A 16,546-nucleotide genomic window follows, 5' to 3' on the forward strand; every position below is an offset into this window, starting at 1 on the left:
CTGGGCTGCATCTCTGTCTAAGTTCCTCTCAGGTTCTCCTATTTCTCTACATCTTCTGCCACCACTGTGGTGAGTGAACAAACCAGTCACTCTGTTCACAGAGACCTCTCAGTTGTGCTTACAGTATCTGTGTTTGCTTTACTTCAAACTAGATTGTCATCCTCATGAGAAAACCTGCTTTTGAACCTCTACCCCAGGTATAAGGTTCCATAGGTTTTAGCTTCATGAGCCTCCATTACTCCAGCACATAAAAAAGTGTCTGGCACATAAAAGTAGCCCAATGAGTAGCCTTTGAGTGAATTTATAAATGGAAGGATGGAACCGAATAATGGACGATGAGGGTCTGTGTACAAGGAAATAGACGTATGTACTAGATGTGCACACACATAAGGGAGGGGAAGACCTACGTTGTTGTGTTTTCAAAGAGCATATTATGAGTATCCTGGGTGTGGAATACCTACAGTCAATACTGAACTTTACTGGTTTACCAAAAAAAAAAATAGTTATCATGTTACTTGAGGAAACATCATTATTTGAGGCTTACTATAGGCTTATGAAGGGAATTTTAACATCTTTAATTTTTGTAGTACTTTCTGAATGACTATAGACATGCTTGTTAAGGATCCATGTTCCATAATCTCCTAATTTCTGTCTCTCCTGGGTATTGAGCTCATAGTTTTCACATGGAGCTACATTCTTAGTCTCTTAGTCCCTTTCATGATTTTTACAAGGTCTTTGATGCTCCATTACGTTACCCAGGCTGGGCTTAAATATTTGAGCTTTCTAGTGCCAGCCAAATAGCTCAGCAGATTAAAGCACCTGCAAGCAGGTGCAGGGGCTGGGAGTTCAAGCCCTGGGCCTGCCATGCCTGCCTCACCCCCATCCCTGGGATGGACTGAGATGGCAATTGAGACTGGGCATGGTGGTGTGCACGCCTGTAATCCCAGTTCTTAGGAGACTGTGAGCAGGAGAATCACTAGAAGTCCGATCTAGTAGTAGAACTGCCCTATCCTCGAGTTCAGCAGGCATATTAACAGATGAACTACATTCTAAATAGAGCACCCTGTAGACTCTGAGCACCTCGAAGTAAAACACCAAACTTTTGAGCTTTCTGCCTTAGTCTCCCGGAGTGGTATTGCAAGAATGCACGTCACATTAAGCTTCTTTTTTTCTCCTTAATTCTTAAGTTTCATCTAATTACATTGGCATTTTTCCTGCCTTAGAGAGGAGCAAGGAAGACAGTGAACAGAGAACAAAGCAGTGGTTTTCCTCCTTCCATAAATGTATCTGGGTGTTGGTATACATATTTCTCGAGACAATCTATAGAAATCACTTAGTAGCCAGCTAGCACATAGTAAATTCCAAATAGAGAGCTGCCATAAATCATAGGAAGTGATTTTGAGGGCTTGAACTTAAAAAGTGAGGGCAACGCTGAGGAAAATGAGAAAGATTCAAGAGGTTAACTGCAGTTTTTCCAGGTAACATGTTGGTTGGGTTAGAAGGAGAGCCAGAAGAATTCTTAATTTATGGTTGAATAATAAGTATGTTTAAATGAGCATGTATGTGAAGGGTGAATTTGGTAGTGGATGCACTGGATTAGAGATGTGTCAGGGAGGAATTGGCAGAGATGCTAAGTAGCTTTTGAATAATGTGAGTGGAAAGCTTTGGCATTCATATTGTAAGAGGCGAAAACTGAAATTATAGAAATTGGAGGTGATTCATCAAGAGGGAAGAGATGAGGCCTCCCGGGCCTCCAACTCATAAGTGCTCAGTGAAGAAAGAAGAGAAGAAGGACTGTGGCCAACTGAACATGAGCAGGGAATGCGGAGTTGCATGTGCGCTTCTTGCAGTGTCTGTGGGTAGCAAGAAAGCCATCATCAGTGGCAGAGATCACAGGGCTCAGGAGCCTTTGGAGTGGTTGGCAGAGGATTGTGGAAAGCTTTGCAATCTCGTCTCCACGTGCCGAAATCTTCACTTCAAGATTTCTTTTTACTCTGCTTGGAGTATCCACTTTTGTTCTTTTAATTTTAATCGATCTTTGGCTTTGTGTTTGACATTTTGCATTTGACGTATTGGATCTTTTGTGGGCTGGTGGTCCACACTAGGGGGTTAGAGGCTGCCCTTGAATTTACAGTTCCTGCCTAGCATCTGAGTAGTGGGGATCACAGGCATGTGCTACCATGGTTGGCCCATTCATTACTTTTCGCTTTTTGAACTAGTTATGCATAATTGGAATAAATACCACTTCATTTTGAAATGTAACTATTTTTATACATTGATAGATTCAATAGCTATTATTTTAATGAGGAGCAGTATGCTGATACTTATGAAATACAGTGGCTTATACTTTCCATTTTTATACTTTTTCTTTGGCCTTTGGCTTCTTTAAATAAAGTTGGAATTGCTCTGTCCTCTTGTTTCTAGGAGACTGTTAAGGAGTCATTTCTCTTGTTCTGCTCATTGGCCCTTGAGTCTGGTGAGAAAGGAGAATTTGTGTATGTAGACAAGAGCTTCTGTGTAGACTGATGGTCTAAGCTTGGATCCTTTAGCTGACTCCTTCTGCCAACTGTTGCTTCTCTTGGCAGAGAATAGAAGTCACAGACTTAGGTGGAAAAGAAAGTGCTGTCTTCTGGCCTCATTTGGTGGGACTCTTGATTGCACTCCATGGTGTGTGGGGCTGAGCTCTCCTTATCCTGCAGTTGGACTCAATGCAAACAGACGCGTGCACACTCCGGCTGCCTTCTTTTCATAGGCTGGGAGCAGGAAGTGCAGGGGCCTTTTCCTGCTGAGTGAAGGAACCTATGACATCCTGCTGCTGTCTTTTTTCTGCCCCAAACCAACTTGCTTTCCTCTCTCTCTTCCTCCTTTCCCTTTCCTCAAGGCAATTCGCTGCTATGGTATTATTTCCACTTGTTACAGTTGCTTTAGGTGAGAAAGAACTGGGAGAAACAAGTTTACATAGCCTTGTCCTGCAAAATAGTGTCTGCACAGTTTTACCTGTGCAGGTACGTCCACATTCTACAATACACTTCTTAAGCACTGTTGCATGATTTCACTTATTTGTATAATTCCAGGGCCTTGGATAGCAACTGGTATGTAGTAGGTACCAATTTAACATTGATTTACAAAATTGGAAATTTCGCATTTGGCTTGATGAAAAGCAAAAAAGAATCATATTCTACATATTAAGTTACATTATTTGGCCTTTCTTTAAAAATATTGGTAAAGAGGACTGTTGATAATAAATTTTTCTATGACTCAGTTCAAGCATTTTGCAATTAAGAATGTGCAACCCTCTCCCAATCTCAAAATTATAAGCTACAAGCCGATACTAATTTATCAGGCAATATTCAAACTTTAATCACAGGGCTTTGGTAGACCCAGGCTTGATGCATGGTCCTAGGTTAGTCTGTCTGTCTATCTGTCTATCTGTCTATCTATCTATCTATCTATCTATCTATCTATCTATGATCTGGATGCTACATCTACTAGAAACTAATAGAAGACGGTGAGCCATTGAAAATCAGCATGTCATGCTCCATTTCCAATCCAGTGCTTAGGTTAGTGTTTATTTCATGTCTCTTTCTTGGAACATCTCTGAGGTATCCAGAGTGGAAAAGTTAAGTGCTCATATGCATTTAAATATTACTTGGATCAGTGCTCTGTAATTAGAGAGGAGAAAACACCAACAGAAGTTCCTTGCATATTCTCCTGGGATGAGGCTTGTAGCGAAGCTCTCTCCATGACTACACAAAAGAGAAATCACACTTTTGGGGGCTGCAGTCCACGGCTGGTTTTTTTCACATGTGATTTGTGGAGTACCTCCTGTTGCACCCCATTGCACACCTCCACTCCACAACATCTGTCTCGATAGTCTGTGATTGGTTTGAAATTTCATGAGCGAGGCATTAATTTTGGGTTAAATTACTGTTCTCTTAGGCATAATTCTTCAAAATAACCCTAGAAGCAAGTGACCTTAGATGAATCATCAATTAGGTGTCAATTTCTTATGAGCCGCGAATGCATCTTAAATTGCAGAGTGCCCTTTTGCCTCTTCTCTGTCCTTGGCTACACAGCACATCTGTGGGCTGAGCGCAGAATGTTGTGGGACTAAACAGTCATTTCTACAGGAGATGGTGGGCAGATAACATAGGGATATGAGAATGGGCAAAGGAAGGCAGAACTGAAGAAAGGGCCAGAAGCCTCTGGGAGTCTGTGGAGCCAAGAGACAGATGCATTGAAGATGATGGGGGGCGGGTAGGGACTCACAGATTCCAGGGGTAGAAAGTGGGGTGACCCCAGGGGAGGCAGACAGGATTCTTTGGGAGCTGTTTGCAACATGGGGTTCATGAATAATGTGCGTATTTGCTGGACTACCTTCTGGGCAGTCCCTCCACAATCCCAGCTCTTCTTTAATACAGATGTCTCTTGCCAGAGGACATTGTTTCTTCATATGTAACGTAAGGCTTTGTCTTCCAGATTCCTCTCTGCTCCATGTGTTATGCCTACATTCACTCATTATTTTTGAATGCTTTCTTTGTACACTGCTTTAAGATAGTGAAATGAACAAGTCAAACTCTTCCTCATCAGACTCACGTGCTCCAAAGCAGAAAACAAGTGCAACTAACAATGTGTTCACCTATTTGAATTAGCAAACTGCTTTCTCCTCTAAGATGACTTGTAGCAGGTTTCATGATTCTATGCTTTGCCTTCTTTCTCACTTGGGCAGGCCTACCTGGTCACTTCTACAGCAGGCACTGAAGGCCAGGAAACATGACAGTTACCATCCGTCACACCTGACCTAAACTCCTATCCCATCAGTTAGAAACCTCATTTGTCTTTCTGTTATTCAGGTTTCTATTACTGTAACAAAATAATAATATACTTAGTCACTTACAGAGAGCAAAGGCTCATCTTGGCCCTTAGGTTTGTAGGTTTCCATCTATGGCTGGTGAGCCCCACTGTGTGGGGTGTCTATGGTGAGGGAGCACACCATGGTGGGGACACATGAAAGAGCAACATGGCTCACTTTATAGTGCAAATGTGAAAGAGAGGGAGCGTGGGGCCTGGAATCCCACTGTCCCCTTCAAGAGTATGCTTAAGAGTATGCTCAGATGATGTCCCACGGCAGTGGCTAGCAGAAGCACAGAAATGACACACAAGATTGGGAGGCAGATTCACTTAACATTGGACAGGCATTAACTAGGAATCAATTGTTCCTCAACATGTCAGACCTGGATCTCTAGTGGTCTAGAGCTTCTATGGGATAAGCAGTCAGGAAGTACACAGGCTGTATGGCTTGTCAATGGGGGACTAGTTCTTACAATATGTCATTGTGACCAGCTGTGCATCCCAGTGACCAGCCCTTTCTAACAAAAGTGTGCAGTTGTTACTTTTTTCTCATTGCTGGGACAAATGCCCAGCACCCAAAATGAAGGAAGGAAAGATTTATCTAGTTCGCAGTTAGTGGAGGTTCCAGATCATACTCATCTGGCTCTAAGGCAGAGAGCTCCTTTTCAGGGTGGTGGCAGCAAAGAGCAGAGAGCAGAAAGGAGTGGCAGCAGCTCAGGCAGCTAGCCAACCTCTCTCCACCCTCCTTACAGTGTAATGCAAATTACCTGCCCCAGGGCAGGTGCAGCATCCACACCCTGGATAACCAATCATAAGCCCCAGAAACCACCCCATGACCTCATGAGGTTTTAGGGGTACAATTAGATACAAACCATACCAAAAATTGACAGAAATTGGAACTGGAACTATTACCTGCACAACTAACAGACTGAAGTATCCTGGCTGGGGGAGGGGCATCTTCTGCTACATCCCCCACCCCCTTTTTAAGTTTCCCCTCCACATCTTTATTGGCATGTTAAACGTGGATTTTTGAGACCAGATTCAATTAGGAACAGTAACACCAGGGTTGTAAAGGCACAGAAATCAAGCTGAGTAATATATGGAGGTATATAGAAATTTCGGAATGGTGTTCTCTGGCTTTAGCTGTGTGTGGACTGGCCAGGGTCCAGAGTGACCAAAGCAGGGCTTTGAGTGAATCATCTCTTCAGAGTGAGCTGTTTCGTTCAGGTAAATTCTCCAGTGGATTTAAAGCTGGATTTCTGAAACCTGTAGAAGTAGTCAGTATACACCTGGGCTATGTATATATATAGCCTACAACTTCCTGTTGTCTTCTCAGTGCCATGAGGGAAGGTGTTAGGCCAGCCTGAGTAATGAAGATGAGCACTAGCCGATATTTGTAGCCCCTGTGAGGTTTTTATTTCTGTGAAATCTATCTACATATCTTTAAATGGGGAGAGTCTACTACATTGCATAAGGTCAGGCCCAGTGACACAAATGCTGGAGCCTGAGCTGGCTGCAGGGTTATGGGAACCAGTGCTGTGGCTTGGGCTTTCAGAACACAAGATGGGGCAGGTCTGCCTCTGAGTAAGGTGTGTGTCCTGGGACTACTAGATAAAGTTTTCTTTTTCTGGCTGGGGTTGGTGTTTCACTCCATTGAGTTTCAGGAGGAGACTTAGGCCTCTGGATCGAATGATTTTGTAATGTTGGTGGTAGGTTTCCACACAGCAACAGGAAACAGTAGCAGGAGAGTTTCAGCCAATTGGCACTGTGCAAGGCAGACACAGAATATCTAGCCTATTGGACTCCATTTCTAAGCAGAGCTACTTCCGTTACTTGGCATCAGATCAGAGTCCATTGTTAGGTCCAAGGCAGCATGTGGCACCTGGATAGTTAGGTCTTTGCCTAAGGCAAGCTCGCCAGCTTTCTTGATGAGGACAGTGATGTTAAAGCATGAAAACAAAGGGGAGGCAGCCCTTAGAAATTAGAGCCAAATATCTGCACAGGCAGGCCACCAGGTGCTTCCGGGGACTGACAGCTTGAGTACGCATCATGATTTTTGTGAACTCAAGGATCCAGATTCTATAGAAGATGGTAGCTCCAAGAAGTTATACTACAGAGTCTCTTTTCCTTTAAACATTTCCTGCCAGATATTGTATCACAGCTTCTGTGCTTTTCCAGTAGGCATTTTGAGTGTCATAATCAGAAGTGTAGGAATATTCTGTGCTGGGAAAGTAGTGAGATCAGCTGTAAGGTATTCACCCACAAAAGACAAACATTTTTTGGAACTTTTGGGAGTTGTGTCAGGTTAGTAACCTTTGAGCTTAGAACTGGGGTCTTTCTACTTAAAGGTGAAGAGGGGGTAGCTGTTAGGAGCCAATCAAAGGCAGAAGACATTCTTAGGTCCAGGCACTGTGCCACCAGGCTGTGGGTAGCACAAGGCGGAGGTGATGTATGTAGAAGGCAATGGTGGCAGCATTGGCAGCTCGGAAATCTTGAACTGGTTTTACAGGTATGAGGGACGGATTTCCATAGTTTGGCAGTCTATTATTGTATTTTCAGACTGCAGTGAGAGCAAGCAGCAGGCAACAGAGAAGCAGGATGTCTTGAAGAAAAGGTGCTGGTGGCTTAGCCACATCTATTTTTAGAGACTCCTTCAAAAAGTGAGAGCTTTGAATCCTTTGTGGTAATTGATTCCAAGTAAACTGCATCTTGTGTCAGGATTTTCCGAGTTGAAGGGGCTTATAGGAGCAACTCACAAGAAGAAGAAGACATCTTTTAAATCTAAATATGTAGGCCAGATAGCATCTGCAGATAACAGTCCAAAAAGGGTATATAGATCAGAACTGCAGATTAACAGTCCATCAGCATCCCACACATGCTGCTGTAGGTGCTGATATGTGGGGGAGCACGACTGGTGGTCAGGCCCACATGCGAGTCTTGGCTCAGATCTCTGCGAGGAGAATTTTCAGAATATTAGCATTGTAGTTATCTCTCAGCCTGCTGCAGGTGTCACTTTCCTCTTGGAGAAATTGCAAGGCTAAATGAAAGGAAGGCTAAACGACTTGGTGACAGGAATGTATGTGTGGCAAGATGTCCTCCTTGCAAGTTCATACCTGGCAGTGGGCTGAGTCAAGAGTTCCAGTTGCCTCAGGGATGGTAACTCTATTTTCAAAGAATACAGAATAGTAATTTAAAAAAAAAAAACAGCTTTAGAGATGATGCAAAATTTCACTAAACATGCAAGGACAGCCAACATTTTGGCCCTAGCTTTTCAAGGTCAGCGAGGGCTCAGGACATAGGAGAACCTGTACTGTAGCATAATGTAACTCAGGTGTATCCCAAATTTTCTGATCAAGGAGATCATGGAGCCACAGAGGAAAGTGATTAATGATGTAGAGTGTGCCTAAGGAGAGTCACATGGAGAGAAAACATTCTCTCAGGCTTTCACAGAGAGCATATTGGTCAAGCAATGGCCGTGACTCATATAGATGGCTGAAAATGACGAAGGATCTACAAAGTGCAGTACAGGGTTTCAGTATAAATCCTGAAGGGACTTCACTGACCTTATCAGAAGCAAAAGTTACATTTCTTGCTATATAGGTCTTGCTTTACCTTGGTCTTAACCATCCAGTAGTAAAGTAAAAAAACGAAGTATAAAAATTAAAGGCATATTAATATACTGACCTATAAAAGGCTCACGTCAACAACTTTGGACATTGCCAGTCTTACACTATTATGGACTACTGGACTATATTGGAATATTTTGTTGAATTCACACACCTATAATATTTAAATGACAACAGAATACCCTTCTCTGAAAAAAAACTAAGCCAAAAAAAGGAATATAAATGAAAGACCATTTTGTATCTGTATATTCAAAATAGATAGGAAAGATATACAGTTACTTTCTCTTAATTCAATGAATAGAAAGATTCAATCTAACAGTGTATGTGGATAGGATATCATGTCTGTATCTTGCACTATGAATAATCACTTAGAAGACAACAATATGCAACGTATTAATTATTGAAACTGTGCTAGTAATTGATTTTGAAACTGTCTCACTGCTATTTGTTTCTCAATAAAATTATTGAAAAGAAAACAAAACAAAAAACAAACAAAATTTCACTAAACAAAGTAATAGGAAATCAACAATGGTTGCTGTATTACATGTTGTTATCTTCAAATTAGTTGTTTAGGTTATCAGATTGAAACATGCAAAGTTATTTAAAAACAAAATAAAAAAAAGTTGTAAGAATTTTTTTACAAAAAAAGAATAAGAAGAAAAAAATTTAATCATTAACTGCTTTTTTCAAACCAACAGGAATTGGCAGGATAATTTGGATATGCTGGTGATTTTTAACAGAAGGAACTTTTGAAAGTAGAGCTCTGTTCCACTGTCTACCAGAAAAGTCATCCATTGGTCCTCAGTACAGACAAAGGTTTGGGAGTCTTTATCTTTTAATTTGAAGTCACATATATTTTTGTGTCCATAACCCTTATATCTCATACATAGAGGATGCAGTTGTCTTTCAGACTAGATTTTGTTATGGACATCATACTTTTTAAAGTCAGGCTTCTGGGTAATATGGTTGATGGGGTTTTTATCTCCCATCTCTGACATCTTTGAGAAACACTTGACTGATTTTAGATTTCTAGGAGGGAAAACCTTTGGGAAAGGCCGTGGTAATTCATTAATTAGTACTAACAGTCCAATATTTTCTCAGTTAAAGTGTGGAACTGAGAAGGAATTGCTGACGGTCGTCTCCAGTGAGCAATGCACACGCCATATGACCAGCATAGGCGTAACTATGAAGCAGGGTGTGGGGCATGGGATTCTCTATGGACAGACAGGACAACAGCTAGCTGGAACCACTTTAATTGGCTGGAAATGGATGAGTTAAGAGTGGGGAGTGAAACCATGGGTGTTGACAGCTGTTGTGACAGCCAATGAAGATGCCAAGGTGAAATGCTCAGGAAAATGAGCCTCCTTTCTTCCCTGAGATGTAAGAAGTGGTTCAGTTTACTTTTTAACTTCATAAAAGCCTTTTTCTTATAGTCAGGGACTGTAGGCTTGGATTAATTCCCATCTCTGACTTCCGATGTGTATACTTAAATGATAGCTCAATAGACAAATGGTGGGTGCTCCTCAGAGAGAGGCCATTCAGAAGACCACCAGGTCACACACCTCACAGCGGTGTAGGCATGACTTAGCTAAGGAGGGTTCAAGGTTTCTATTACATTGTATGTTGGCCGACGTGAAACCCCAGATGAGGGCCCAGTCATCCACGGTGTCTGGCGCTTCCCATCCTCAGTGCAAAGATGGAGCAGCCTGTAGCTTCTACTGTCTGTGCCACTCACTCAGTCACTCACTCACTCACTCACTCACTTACTCACACATTCATTTAACAGGCCCCAAGAGTTTAAATGCTCCCACTCCTTTCCCTTGAGAGTGGTCCTGACTAATGAGGGTTGATCAGACTCCCCTTGTGCTTGGTCTGAACTCACAGACAGATTAACTGGGATGCCCCTTATAGTCTTACAGGAATCAGGTAGACAGAAAGACAGACAGACAGACAGACAGACAGACAGACAGACAGACAGACAGAGAAATAGACACACAGACACGCAGACATACAGAACATGTCCTCCCTTTTGGGTCAGATGTGAGCCACCTGAGCAGGGAGTTAAGAATCTTCCTCCAAACCTCTGAGAGGACTCAAGAAATATCAAGGGTCCATTTTCCCATCAGGACCTGGAGAGGTCCTTGCTCCATCTGCAAGGGCCTTGAGCAGTGACCAAACAAGTGGGCACGGATGATCTCCCCAGCCATTGCACCTGATACCACAGTGAGCAGAAACTCTGAAATCACACCCAGGACTCGGAGGCAGGCTTATTTAAAGTGGATGGGCACTGACTAGAAATCAATTGTTCTTTAAAATGCCAGGTCGTGATCTGTACCGGTCTAGGGCTTATACGTGATAGGCAAGCAGCAAGTATAGATGCTGTCAATTTGTGTTTGATTCTTCCAATATCCATCACAGTGAGTAGCTGTGCCTCACAGTGACCAGCCCTTTCTCAGAAACAAAAGCAGCAGGATCTGGAACTGGAATTGTTATGTAAGTAACTAACAGACAGAAGCACAGTGGCCAGGGCGTATTTATGTGTTGGGGGTTTTGGGGGGTGGGAGGAATGTCTTCTGCCACTTCCAGGGTGAATTCTCAAATTTCAATCACTTCTCAATATCACTAAACTAGGCATCGAGGCTTTGGTCTTTGGTGGGAACTTTCCAGAAGCAAACTACAGCAATCTGAGAACAGGAATTTGGGTAAGAGTGCTTTTGCTAATGTGCATTGGAGGGCAAGGTTGAGAGTTCCCAGGTAGCTGCTATGAGGAACTCTTCCTTCTCATGAGCTCCAAAGCAAATCTCTACGAGCAGCGTTTCAGATGCACTGTGCCAATGAGGAGCTCTCTGAATTTATGGAGGGACCAGGCTCAGTGAGACAGAGAGGATGGCTGCAGCAGTGGTGAACATTCTGGCTACTACGGAGAGCTTGCTGGTCTGTCTCTGGGGCATAATGTCTGGGCATTTGATAGCATCTTGATCTCATCACTTCTGAAATACCAGAGATTTGATCGAGCCCAAATCCCATATCCAGATGGGAAACTAAAGAGTTTCTCAGTTGTTAATGCCTGTTTTCTGTCTCATTTGAATTGTAATTGTGGCTATCACAAAAATAATTCAAGCCTTTAAAAATACTTTTAAGTGCCCTATAAGCTAGCATAGAATAGTTTTTAACTGGGAGAGATAGCTGAAGATGTTATTCACAGCCGAAGACAGATGCAAAACCATGATAGACTTAAAATCAAGAATTACTATAAAGTCTTTACTGTTACTGGTGCAGCAAATCAGGATAATATCTAACACCACCTGCGTATTACATTAAAGGCCTAGTTATGAAAAATATTTAAGTATATGCTTTTTTAAAGATATACATGTGTGTGGTGAATACAAGAAACACAGGAGATCAAAATTATTTATGAAGAGTTAAAGACTTTAAAGAAAAACTTGTGAGTCTAATCCCTGGTTCCACCAAAAAAACCAAAACTTGAAATATGCAAAGTATGATAAAATATAACAGAATTGAGTACACTGAAATTAAAAGATTGGTGAAATAACCTACCAGTGAAATCTACATTCGTGTGTGTAAAATTTTGGAACCCAAATGTAATGATTTGAAAGAATACTATTTTCAAGCTTTGTCTAAGTTATTTCCTTGGTCAAAGCAACACTCCTCTATTTAGTAATTAATTTTAAAGTGGATCACACCCTTTATTTTCATTCCTACTCTTTTCCTCTCACTAAACTTCAGGAACAACTAAAGTGTTTGTTATGTATATTTCAGCTCGTAACTGTGTGCCTTTATGCTATTTTATATAAACTTAAACATACTTGAATGTTATTACATTACATATTTCAGGTTCTTTTCTTTCTATTTGGGTATACGGCTTAATGTTCTATCAGTCTTGCTCTGTCTATAATTTAACTCTTTTATTTATGCTACTCCATATTTTTTTTTTGGGGGGGGGCGGTACTGAGGATTGAACTCAGGACCCTGCACTTGCCAGGCAAGCACTTAGTCTACTGAGCTATCTCCTTGGCCCTCCATAATATTTTGTAGTTTGTTTGTGTAATCCTCTAGACTCGGGTTCTGGAAAGTCAGTGAAATGCAAACAGGAAAAAGGGCACTAAATATATGTACACCTAAGCCCATCAGAGTGAGACTCTAGAGCACTGAAGAGAGTATTTAAAAGCAACCATAAGAAAAGATTGGTCAACCACAGAAGAACGTCATTTAGCATGTTCTACTTTTTAAAAAACAACTGATGTAGCCACAGAGCAATGAAATACTTTTCCTAATGGGCTGAAACTAAGTACACATACCTAAGATCTCTATATTCTGAAGTTTTCAAAAGCAAAAATAAAAGAAAAACATAGATTGAGGAAAAATCTTAGTATTTATAGACTTTTTAAGGAGTTTTTGAAGGACATATATTTAGCAGAAATAAAAACAGGAAGATTTGAGATGTAATTTTAAAAGAGTTACAAATGTGCATATTACTAGATAAACTATGTCAACTTATAATTACCTTATAACCTAAACATTCATACATATATTAAATATTGTCATGTCTAATATATAGGAGGATGGGTGAAGATTGAGATATAACAAAAGTTTAACAAAACAGAATGTAGCTTTTTCACAGTGGACTTGCTGGGAGAACACAGGTGTAGTGAAAAGCACCGTAAGTCAAAGTCAACATGGGAAAGGAAAAGACTCACACTAATATCCTCATCATTAGACACGTGCACTCTGGCAAGTGCACCCCCACTGGCCATCTGATCGACAGAGGCAGTGGCATCGACAAAAGAACCATTGAACAATTGGAGAAGGAGGCTGCTGAGATGGGGAAGGGTTCCTTCAAGTATGTCTGGGTCTTGGACAAGCTGAAAGCCGAGCGTGAGCGTGGCATTACCACTGACATCTCCCGGGGGGAATTTGAGACCAGCAAGTATTATGTGACCATGAGTGATTCCCTGGACACAGAGACTTGGCACATCTCAGGCTGACTGTGCTGTCCTGATTGTTGCTACTGGTGCTGGTGAATTTGAAGCTGGTATCTCCGAGAACAGGCAGACCCGTGAACATGCTCTTCTGGCTTACACATTAGGTGTGAAACAGCTAATTGTTGGTGTGAACAAAATGGATTCCTTGGAGCCAGCCTACAGCCAGAAGAGGTACAAGGAAATCGTTAAGGAAGTCAGCACCTACACTAAGAAAATCAGCTACAACTCTGACATTGCAGCTTTTGTGCCAAAAGTGACAATGTTGGAATGGTGACAACATGCAGGAGCCAGGTGCTAATATGCCTTGGTTCAAAGGATGGGAAGGTCACTTATAAACATGGCGATGCCAGAAGAACCTCCTGCTTGAAGCTTTGGATTGCATCTTTCCACCCACTCACCCAACTGACAAGCCTTTGCTGTTGCCCCTCCAGGATGTCTACAAAATCGGTGGTATTGGTACTGTCCCTGTGGGACAAGTGGAGATTGGTGTGTGCAAACCCAGCATGGTGGTCACCTTTGCTCCAGTCAGTGTCACAACTGAAGTCAAGTCTGTTGAAATGCACCATGAAGCTTTGAGTGAAGCTCCTCCTGGGGACAATGTGGGCTTCAACGTCAAGAACGTGTCCGTCAAAGATGTCTGGCGTGGCAATGTTGCTGGTGACAGAAAAATGACCCACCAATGGAAGCAGTTGGTTTCACTGCTCAGATGATTATCCTGAACCATCCTGGCCAGATCAGTGCTGGCTATGCCCCTGTCCTGGATTGTCACACAGCTCACATTGCTTGCAAGTTTGCTGAGCTGAAGGAAAAGATTGATCGCTGGTCTGGTAAGAAGCTGGATGATGGGCTCAAGGTTTTGAAATCTGGTGATGCTGCCAGTTTTGACATAGGGTTCCAGGCAGGCCCATGTGTGTTGAGAGCTTCTCTGAGTATCTAACTCTGTATTGTTTAGCAATTCGCGATATGAGACAGACAGTTGCTGTGGGTGTCATCAAAGCTGTGGACAAGAAGGCTGCTGGAGCTGGCAAGGCCACCAAGTCTGCCCAGAAAGCTCAGAAGCCTAAATGATTATTATCCCCGCCACCTGCCACCCCAGTCCTCATCAGAGGTGGAAGATTGGTCTCAGAACTGTTCTTCCAATTGGCCATTTAAGTTTAATAGTGAAAGACCAGTTAATGATAACAATGCATCATAAAACCTTCAGAAGGACAGGAGAATATTTTGTGGACCAGTTGTGTGTGTGTGTGTGTGTGTGTGTGTGTGTGTGTGTGTGCATGTGTGTGTGTGTATGGTAGTTTTTAAGTTATTAATTTTTAAAATCAATATTTTTTAATTGAAACAACTTGACCAAAAACCTGGTGCAGAATTTTGAGACCCATTAAAACAAAGTTAATGAGAAAGAAAGAAAAAAACCAAAAACATAATGTAATTTGAGGTGAAAGGGTTAATTAAATTTAAGATATTTTAAGGTCATTTGGAAAGAAGGTAAATATTCTGATTAACTTTTTACTATGTTTAGGCTATCCACTGGAATAATAAAGAACATATAACTTTTAAAAGGAAGACATAATAAAAAATAATTGGAATAAGGTTAATGAAAAAGAACTGTATAATAATTCAATACTAGAAATTCAGGAGTAAAAAATCTCAAAACTCAGTAGATCAAAAATATGTAATTAGATATTAGAGATAGATACAAAATATTAATAAAAGAAAAATAATTTATATGCTTGTGATTTTAAAAGTATTATTTGGCTAAAGTATAAAATATAATTTAAAAATTTGTATAGTAAGTTATTATTCAAAAGCAGGCCATAAAAGTAAAACATGATGAAAATAAATATAGAAAAAGGCAATAGAATCAATTTAGAAGTATGGAATAGAAGCATGACTTTAATAAAACACATAAATCATTGCACATAGCAATAATAAAATGTACATTTGTGCAAATGCATGTTAATTACTTTTAAAATGTTTCCATTTACTTGAACTCCTAACTCATATTGAAGGCATGTATCACAAAATTATAATCTTGGACTTCAATGCAGTCAAGTTAGGAAGAAATAATTAAACTAAAAATGGAAAATACAGATAAAGAAGGAAATTGCAAACTATCTTGTGTCACACGAAAATATTATAAATCAAAATGAGTGAAAAGTTTTGCTTATAGGGAATTAATCAATCTTTCATTATAGAAAGAAAAAGTTGAAAATTAAAAGTGAAGACAAATAGACACTAAGAAAATTCAAGGAAATATTAAAGATGAGAATAAAATTGATGTGCAAAAAATATATAGAGAGAAATAAAGCCTAAGGCCCTGGAAAATCCTACTGAAATATATACATCCTTGGGATTGAACAAGGAAATAAAGATTAAAGGTATAAATAGACATATTTGGAGGGGATCACAGATTAAACCCATAGAGATTAAACCCACAGATTAAATCCATAGATTGCAACAAATATAAAAAATTGGAACAAGAAACTCCTAGAAATACAACTTTCCAGAAATAACACAAAGGACAGAAAATTTTTACTTAACCTATGCAACTGGTAAAACTTATAGGTTTACTCCTCCCTCATTCAAACTTCTGGGCCTGAGAAAAATTACTGATAAACTTTGGACATTTAAGAAACATTAGGGGGGCCGGGGATATGGCTCAGTGGAATAAGTGCTTCCCTGGCAAGCACAAGGGCCTGAGTTCAATTCCCGGTTCCACCAAAGAACCCCAAAAACCAAAAACCAAAAAACAGAAAGAAACATTCATAACTCTTGAATGAATTTCTCCAGAAAACAGGACAAGAGAAGACACTTGCAACTCATTCCACATGGAGAAAATTAAAGGCAATCTGCATATGAGTAGCTATATAAAACAGAACAAAATAAAACAACAATAAGCACAGAATATTAGGAAGAAACTAAGTCAAACAGTACCTAAAGGAACAAAGATTATTATTTAAAAATACATGTTTCCGGGGCTGGAGAGATGGCTCAGTGGTCTAAAGCACCTACTTAGAACAAGCTTAGCAAAAGCATCAGGGACCGCGGTTCAATCCCCCAGCACCA

General features: G+C 40.8%; 1 pseudogene; it reads left to right on the plus strand.

The window, feature by feature from the left end:
- The first annotated feature begins 13,174 nt into the window (after positions 1–13,174).
- On the plus strand, positions 13,175–14,548 carry LOC101578716 (annotated as a pseudogene).
- Positions 14,549–16,546: the final 1,998 nt, after the last annotated feature.

This window comes from Octodon degus, unplaced genomic scaffold (assembly GCF_000260255.1).
Source record: "Octodon degus isolate 3935 unplaced genomic scaffold, OctDeg1.0 scaffold00014, whole genome shotgun sequence".
NCBI classification, from domain to species: domain Eukaryota; kingdom Metazoa; phylum Chordata; class Mammalia; order Rodentia; family Octodontidae; genus Octodon; species Octodon degus.